Source organism: Silurus meridionalis, chromosome 27, assembly GCF_014805685.1.
Source record: "Silurus meridionalis isolate SWU-2019-XX chromosome 27, ASM1480568v1, whole genome shotgun sequence".
Classification (NCBI taxonomy): domain Eukaryota; kingdom Metazoa; phylum Chordata; class Actinopteri; order Siluriformes; family Siluridae; genus Silurus; species Silurus meridionalis.
Window position 1 is genome coordinate 132501 of NC_060910.1, and position 10000 is coordinate 142500.

Consider the following 10000-nt stretch of genomic DNA (forward strand, 5'->3'; position numbering starts at 1 on the left):
AGAGCTGCTGAGGTCTACATTCAGATTCCCTCATTCAGAATAAATTATAAATGTTCAATTTATATCTGGATTTTTGTAAAATCAATGAATTGCCCAACAAATAGTTTCTTTCATTTGATGAGGTGAAGAATACCAGATCATATGGTTCAAGTAAAGACTTTCTTCTTTCCAATTAGGGGCTTCTTTCTTCTGTTCATCCTGGCTCTGGTTGGACATTCCATACAGCATGATTTCACTTTGTGCTTCTTTTTCAATAATCCTTATTTAAGAGCTGATGGGTGGTGTGTGTGTGTGTGTGTGTGTGTGTGTGTGTGTGTGTGTGTGTGTGTGTGTGTGAAAGAGAGAGCGTGTGTCTGTGTTTGCGTGTGTGTGCACACATAGATAGTCATATAAAACATAATTTGTTTTTGTCTAAAACAGAGACTACACTTTTATTCTATATCAGTTTATTTATTCATTTCAGGTTCTTCTTCTCTTCTACTGAATGCTATGAAATTCCCTAACATTTGACCTGATATAACCTCACACTGACCTGATATAACCTCACACTGACCTGATATAACCTCACACTGACCTGATATAACCTCACACTGACCTGATATATCCTCACACTGACCTGATATAACCTCACAATATGATGTGATATAACCACACATTATGACCTGATATAACCTCACACTATGACCTGATATAACCTCACACTATGACCTGATATAACCACACACTATGACCTGATATAACCTCACACTATGACCTGATATAACCTCACACTATTATGTGATATAACCTCACACTATGACCTGATATAACCCCGCACTATGGTCTGATATAACCTTACACTATGATGCGATATAACATCACTCTATGACCTTATATAACCTCACACGATAATGTGATATAACCTCACATTATGACCTGATATAACCTCACAATATGACCTGATATAACCTCATACTATGATAGGATATAACCTCACACTATGACCTGATATAACCACGCATTATGATGCGATATAACCTCACACTATGACCTGATGTAACCTCACTCTATGTTGTAATATACAGTGGGTACGGAAAGTATTCAGACCCTCTTAAATTTTCACTCTTTGTTATATTGCAGCCATTTGCTAAAATCATTTAAGTTCATTTCTTTTCATCATGAATGTACACACAGCTCCCTATACTGACAGAAAAACACAGAATTGTTGACATTGTTGCAGATTTATTAAAAAAGAAAAACTGAAATATCACATGGTTCTAAGTATTCAGACCCTTTGCTCAGTATTTAGTAGAAGCAGCCTTTTGATCTAATACAGCCAGGAGTCTTTTTGGGAAAGATGCAACAAGTTTTTCACACCTGGATTTGGGGATCCTCTGCCATTCCTCCTTTCAGATCCTCTCCAGTTCTGTCAGGTTGGATGGTAAACGTTGGTGGACAGCCTTTTTTAGGTCTCTCCAGAGATGCTCAATTGGGTTTAAGTCGGGGCTCTGGCTGGGCCATTCAAGAACAGTCACGGAGTTGTTGTGAAGCCACTTCTTCGTTATTTTAGCTGTGTGCTTAGAGTCATTGTCTTGTTGGAAGGTAAACCTTCGGCTCAGTCTGAGGTCCAAAGCACTCTGGAGAAGGTTTGCCTCCAGGATATCCCTGTACTTGGCCGCATTCATCTTTCCCTCGATTGCAACCAGTCGTCCTGTCCCTGCAGCTAAAAAACATCCCCACAGCATGATGCTGCCACCACCATGCTTTACTGTTGGGACTGTATTGGACAGGTGATAAACAGTGCCTGGTTTTCTCCACACATATCGCTTAAAATTAAGGGCAAAAAGTTCTAACTTGGTCTCATCAGACCAGAGAATTTTATTTCTCACCATCTTGGAGAACTCCATGCGGGCTTTCATGTGTCCTGCACTGAGGAGAGGCTGCCATAAAGCCCCGACTGGTGAAGGTCTGCAGTGATGGTTGACTTTCTACAACTTTCTCCTATCTCCTGTCTGCATCTCTGGAGCTCAGCCACAGTGATCTTTGGGTTCTTCTTTACATCTCTCACCAAGGCTCTTCTCCCCCGATAGCTCAGTTTGGCCGGAAGGCCAGATCTAGGAAGGGTTCTGGTCATCCCAAACGTCTTCCATTTGAGGATTATGGAGGCCACTGTGCTCTTAGGAAACTTAAGTGCAGCAGAAAAATTTTTGTAACCATGGCTAGATCTGTGCCTTGCCACAATTCTGTCTCTGAGCTCTTCAGGCAGTTCCTTTGACCTCATGATTCTCATTTGCTCTGACATGCATTGTGATCTGTAAGGTCTTATATAGACAAGTGTGTGGCTTTCCTAATCAAGTCCAATCAGTATAATCAAACATTTCTGGACTCAAATGAAGGTGTAGAACCATCTCAAGGATGTTAAGAAGAAATGGACAGCACCTGAGTTAAATATATGAGTGTCACAGCAAAGGGTCTGAATACTTAGGACCATGTGATATTTCAGTTTTTTTTTTTTTAATAAATCTGCAACAATGTCAACAAATCTGTGTTTTTCTGTCAGTATGGGGAGCTGTGTGTAATTCATGAGGAAAAGAAATCAACTTAAATGATTTTAGCAAATGGCTGCAATATAACAAAGAGTGAAAATTTAAGGGGGTCTGACTACTTTCCGTACCCACTGTAACCTCACACTATGACCTGATATAACCTTACACTATGACCTTATATAACCTCACACTATGACCTGATATAACCTCAGACTATGATGCGATGTAACCTCACACTATGACCTGATATAACCTCACACTATGATGCGATATAACCTCACACTATGACTGATATAACATCACACTATGTTGCGATATAACCTCACACTATGACCTGATATATCCCCACACTATGACCTAATATAGCCACACATTATGATCTGATATAACCTCACACTATGACCTTATATAACCTCACACTGTGATGTGATATAACCTCACACTATGACCTGATATAACCTCACACTATGACCTGATATAAGCTCACACTATGACCTGATATAACCTCACACTATGACCTGATATAAGCTCACACTATGACCTGATATAACCTTACACTATGACCTGATATAACCTCACACTATGGTGCGATATAACTTACACTATGATGCGATATAACCTCACACTATGATGCAATATAAGCTCACACTATAACCTGATATAACCTCAAACTATGATGCGATATAACCTCACACTATAACCTGATATAACATCATACAACCTCTGCTAGTTTATAAAGTTCTAAAAAAAACCCAATGTGGAATATTTGATGTCGTGTTGTTTATGGAACTCGTGAGACACAAACATCCTGGTTGTAGGAAATGGAATCTGCTGGATGTTCATGTGTCCTGTGTGAAATTATCGCTGCCCAGAGGGAGAAAACCGGCAAATGATTTATTACTGATGAGAAACAATCATTGAAATTATGAAACATCTCAGAACCCTACAGAGGCCACTTTCTCAGATTATAGCTTTTGCCTTGAAGGACAGCAAATTCCACATTCTGAGCGGAGAAGAAACCAATGAATAGGAACATGAAGTGCAGAAGAACATCTGCTGAAACAGATCATCTTCAGAACACATGGTGGTGATATGATGCATCATTCACCATCTAATGCCTTTATACACCATCACACACGTTTCGGCCTCCAGCGTAATAGATGTCATGACATCATAATTGTGACATCACCTTTAGCAAAACTGCTAAAATGAGTTACCGTAGAAGAGGCTTGATTCACTGAGGTTAAATGTTTTGAAGGAATTTAAATGATTTTTATTGCCTCTAATTTGTCTGTAAAAGCTCCCTGTGTTCACATACCAGGGATTACAGCAGAGCCCTGAACATTAATAGTCCTGACAGGCTCCGTGTTTCACTCTGTTCTCGGCTGAGACCTTTAGAGCTTTGGCTCTTGACGAGTGAGAGCACAAGGTTCACATGGCCTGCATACAAAACAACACACAGTGCAGATCAATCAGTAAAAACTTCAATAGAAACAAAACAGTCAAAACTGAAAAAGGGAAAAGATTAAAATTGCTAAAATGCACATCAAATAAAGATTACCACATAAACTCCTCCTCCTGAAACCCATAAACTCCTCCTCCTGCTCTAAAATTTATAAGCTCCTCCTCCTGCTCTAAACCCATAAACTCCTCCTCCTGCTCTAAACACATAAACTCCTCCTCCTGCTCTAAACCCATAAACTCCTCCTCCTGCTCTAAACACATAAACTCCTCCTCCTGCTCTAAACCCATAAACTCCTCTTCCTGCTTTAAACTCATAAACTCCTCCTTCTGCTCTAAACCCATAAACTCCTCCTCCTGCTCTAAACTCATAAACTCCTGCTCTAAACTCATAAACTCCTCCTTCTGCTCTAAACCCATAAACTCCTCCTCCTGCTCTAAACTCATAAACTCTGAAGACAAGAGAAAAGTTTTACAGTGAAACAGAATTTATATTAAACATCAATCTTTAATATGTGTGTTTGTTCCCTCCTCTACCTCCCCATCATCCCTCTCTCTTACCTCCTCCTCTATTTTTCCATTATTCCTTTCTCTATTCCTCCTCCTCGTCTTTATCCCTATCTCTAGTATTTATCAATTCAAGTCAAGTCAAGTCAAGTTTATTTCTATTGCGCTTTTCACAACAGACATTGTCTGAAAGCAGCTTTACAGAAATCAACAGTGAAGGTGAATGGTGTGTATTTATCCCTGATGAGCAGCTGTGGCGACTGTGGTGGGGGAAAAAAATCCCTTATATTTTATGAGGAAGAAACCTTGAGAGGAACCAGACTCAAAAGGGGAACCCATCCTCATTTGGGTGACATCAAGAGTTTGATCATAAATCTTTAAACAATACAGAACACTGAGAGTGAGAACTAACATGAGTACTGAAGTGTGTGATTTTAAGTGATGATCTTTCTACAGTCTTATACAGTCTTTATGGTTATAAAACTAGGAGCTACTGAGCAACTCATAAAATAGCTCAACATCTGAGATCATCACAGATCCAACACCAGCTTTTCCATGCCAGAACCTTTAACACTCCAGGAGGTCCAGTGTCAAAACTCCACACATGAAGTGGGATCCAATTGGCACTGGTACGTCTCTAGATGGTTCCCGGATGTTTGCGAGTTCGGCATCTACTTCTTTAAAGGTCCATAATCTTCATGAGGTGGGACGTGACTGGAGCTGGCCAAACCTCAGGAAGCCTCGGGATGGGGAGAGAAAGAGAAGCAGTGGAGAGGAATTAGCGTAGCTGCTGTTCATGATATTAACAGCACAAGTTGATAATGTGATGTGATCAGATGTTCTGGAGCACAAGGTTATGATGTGATGTGTGTTATGTGTAGAACTCACTAAAAACATACGTCTTTAATCTGCACTTAAACTGGGAGAGTGTGTCTGAGCCCCGAACACTGTCATGAAGACTGTTCCAGAGTTTAGGAGCTAAATGTGAGAATGTTCTACCACCTTTAGTGGACTTTGCTCTTCTAGGAACTACTAGAAGTCCAGAGTTTTGAGATCTCAGGGAGCGTGGCGGATTGTAGTGTGTTAGAAGACTGCAGAGATACATGGAGATAAACCATTTAGTGTTTTGTAGGTAAGAAGCAGTAGTTTGTAGTGGATTTGAATCTTAAAAGGTAGTCAGTGTAGGAATGAGAAGATTGGGGTTATATGAATCATATTTTCTCGACCTTGTAAGAACTCTGGCTGCTGCATTCTAAACTAACTAAAGCTTGTTTATTAATGATGCAGAACATCCACCTAGTAATGCATTACAATAGTCCAGTCTGGAGGTCATGAACGCATGGACGAGCTTCTCTGCATCAGATATAGACAACATGTTTCTTAGCTTAGCAATATTTCTAAGGTGGAAGAAGAAGCTGTTTTTGTAACTTGGTTGATATGATTTTTGAAAGACAAGCTGCTCTAAAATAAGTCCCAGGTCTTTTACTGTTGAACTAGTAGGGTTAAACTAGTAGTTAGAACATCCGTCTAAATGCAGGTTAAAATGCTGGAGCTTCTGTATACTGGTTTTTGGGCTGATGAGCAAAATCTCTGTCTTATCAGGATTTAATAGTAGAAAGTTATGAGTCATCCAGTCTTTTAATTCTTTAACACACTCAGCATGTAGATTGTGAAAAGCAGGGGTCCTAGAACTGAACCTTGTGGCATGCCATAATTTACTAGCATTAGCCTGGATAACTCTTGAACTGTTATCCTGTTATCGCTCATTATCTTTCTTTCTTCATCTTTCCCAATTCTCTCCTCTTTCTCTCTCTCTCTCTCATCCTCTCTTTGCTGCAGGTGAGAGAGTGACAGAGAGACTGATAGTGCCGTATTTTGGGAAACGGAATATCGATAAAGTGAGAAAAGGAAAAACGCAAAGAGCGACTACAGCTCTTAAACAACGGCACTGAAAAACGAGCCGCAAGGAACACTATTAATCTCTCACACACACACACACACACACACACACACACACACACACATACGCACACACACACACACACACACGCACGCACACACGCACACACGCACACACTCGTCAGTCTGATGGATGTCTCCCGATAAAGAAACGAATGCAGATAAAAAGCTGTAAGGGCAATTTTTCTTAAACAGACTGAGACAGGATGAGTTTAGGAAAAGTCTGAGTTTCGAGCAAAAACCTGGAACCTGGAACCTGGAAGTTTATGCGCTAATCACGTTAGCATTTACAATTATTAACCACTTTACAGTGAACTGACATTTACAGGGTTTTATATTCTCAGCGTCTCACATTCACAGTGTCCCATATTCCCAAAGGGAGGTTGGAGATCAGTGCTCTGGGGTACTGATCAGAAGGTCACTGTTTTAAGCCCCAGTATCACAAAGCTGCCACTGTTCTTCATCATACACACCATGTATGCATTACAGAGTCAGGGTTAAGGGGACATGTCAACTTGCTACATATTGATAACATGCTAACTGACTACAGGGGGCTAACTAGCATGCTGAACACATTAGGAAAAAAAGGTTTTGTAAGACCAACTCTGAGATTTTATTCAAACTGAGAATACACTATTTACTATTTATATTAGTCATGTGATGAGCTTGTGGTCTCTGATTGGTCAAATACAAGGTCTGTTCCACTAGAGGGAGCTGCTGTTCCACTTTTCCCTGAGTACAGCTTGGTCCTGCTCTTTGAGGGAGTGTGAGCAGTGTTGGATGGTGTAGTTTGTGGTGTTGGATCAGCGAGTGTTAGACATTTGTGAGCAGCAGGAGAAGGCGGCATGTCTCCGGCTCTGCGTGATGCTCACACTGGGACGCGTTTTAATGAACACACTCTGTCTATTTACCTGTCAGAGGAACCAGAGCCAAGGAGCCATTTGATCTTCTGCATGTGTGGCTTTGATCTTAGCCTACTTTATTATTTCTTTTTCATATTGCACAACTTTTTCCTTTTTCCTTTTTCTTGTACAGCCGTGTCCTCCTTTAAGTGGAATTTTCCAGAGAGTGAAGCCTTGTGAGACAGTGGGGATGAGGTGATAAATACAACTCCAGATTAAACACAAACTCAAAGACCTCCTGATTCCAGCAGGAAGGCGGTTTGTAGAATTACAGCTAATGTTTCCTAGCCAGCAAAGCATGCATAGCACTCAAAAAAAGCTTTTATTCAGCACCAGACTCTGTAAATAAAACTAACAACAAACATAAATAATATTTACAAACAGATTCTTCATGCATGTTAGTTGTCATTAAATCAGTGTGCTGTAAATGCAGTGAGTCCAAACACACACACATTCAGTTAATAATGACTGAAGTGCGCCTGATTTCCAGCTTAAAGCCACTAAGTGGTTTTGAGTGATGTTTAACATCGGTATTGGATTACATTTCCATGTTGAGGAGGCTAATCTTGTTTGGACAGACGGGCAGTGCCTGTAGCAGTGTGGTATTAAAATAAGATCATATTAGGCAATTTGTGTGCGTGTGTGCGTTTGTGTGTGTGTTGTACAGGCTTCGAATAATAATGATACACACACCACATCTCTGAGCTCCAGTTTCTCTTGATTTAACACTGAATGGATTCAGCTTTAAGTGCTTTTAAACTTCAACACAGTGAATATTCTAATTACTGTTTTGAAATAAAAGGAATAATAAAGGAAATAAATCAATTTTATTTCTACAGCATCACATATATCTGCAAAATAACTTTTAAATTAGGATTTCCATAAACCATAGTCATTTCCTCCAACACAATACTGTGGTCAAATCAGGACCTGATATCTGGACAGGGGCAGGTGCTGATATTGTGGCCAGAGCAGGACGTTTGAATAGTTAAAAACGTCCATCCTTCACACAGTTCTCACTAGCAAATTGTATTAGTTAGTATATTCTAATGATTTAATAAAAAATAAACAAGTATAATGGCTACTGGTATAATGGATAGAAGTATAACAAAGTGTTGTTAATATTCTTTAAAATCCAGTCTGTGTTTGTGTTTCGTGTGCCACAAAAAAACAGCTCCATCCTGCACCACACACTGGAGGATCAGTACAACCTGCTCGAATACCTTATTGTAAAAGATCTAAAATATAAATTTCTCCTTAAAGCTCCTGAGATCTGATCACACACACACACACACACACACACACACACACACACACACACACAGAGACAACCTCTCCCTTTTGAATAATTACTTGGCTACTAGAAAGATATTTGCATGAAGAATTCATTTTGTTAAAGTGATTAAAGCTCCCCTGAGTGTGTATGGGCTTATTACAATCTGAATCTGTCAGTATATGTCTGTCTGTCTGTCTGTCTTCCTTCCTTCCTTCCTTCCTTCCATCCATCCATCCATCCATCCATCCATCCATCCATCCATCCATCCAGAACCTGCAACCCTTTACCCCACACCATCTTTTTTATAGCAATTCTTTCTTTCGGCTTCTCCCATTAGGGGTCGCCACAGCGGATCATCCGCATGTTTGATTTGGCACATGTTTTTACGCTGGATGTCCTTCCTAACGCAACCCTCCCCATTTATCCGGGCTTGGGACCGCCACTAAGAGTGGCTGGGGTTGGTTCCCTGACCGGGAAAAAAAAAATTATTTTATTTACAATTAATTATTTTAGCTCAAATGACAGGGGTTTATATGTTTTTGAGCTTAAAACAATTTACTGCAATCCCTCTGGTTTAAATGATCTGTAAATTAAAAAGCACATCACATCACTTACAGGCACAGGTATAAGCTCCATCATATAAATTTACCTCGTTATAGACACTATTTCAAGTTTATTTATGTTGATGTTGGATTTTCTTGGTATCATTCTACAGAGCACAACTGATGGAATTTTATTTATTTTTCATTACAAAAGTCCATCTTAAGCCACTCCAACATCCCACTCCCACATCCCACCACTCCCACATCCCACTACTCCCACATTCCACATCCCACCACTCCAACATCCCACTCCAACATCCCACTCCCACATCCCACCACTCCCACATTCCACATCCCACCACTCCCACATCTCACTTCCGCATCCCAATCTCACCACTCCCACATCCCACAACACCCACATCCCACTACTCCTCAGGCCACCACTCCCACATTCCACTCCCACATTCCACATCCCACCTCTCCTACATCCCACTTCAACCTCCCACTCCAACATTCCACTACTCCAACATCCCACCACTCTCACATCCCACATCTCCCACATCACACTACCACATTCCACCACTCTCACAATCCACCACTCCCACATCCCACTCCAACATCCCACTAAAACATTCCACCACTCCCACATTCCACCACTCCAACATCCCACTAAAACATTCCACCACTCCAACATCTCACATGCCAACAATTACACATATCACCTCTACAATTCATCACCCCCAAACTCCACCACTCCCACATCCCACCACTCCCACATTCCACTACTCCCACATTCCGCATCACACAGCAGTGGAATGGTGTGGGAGA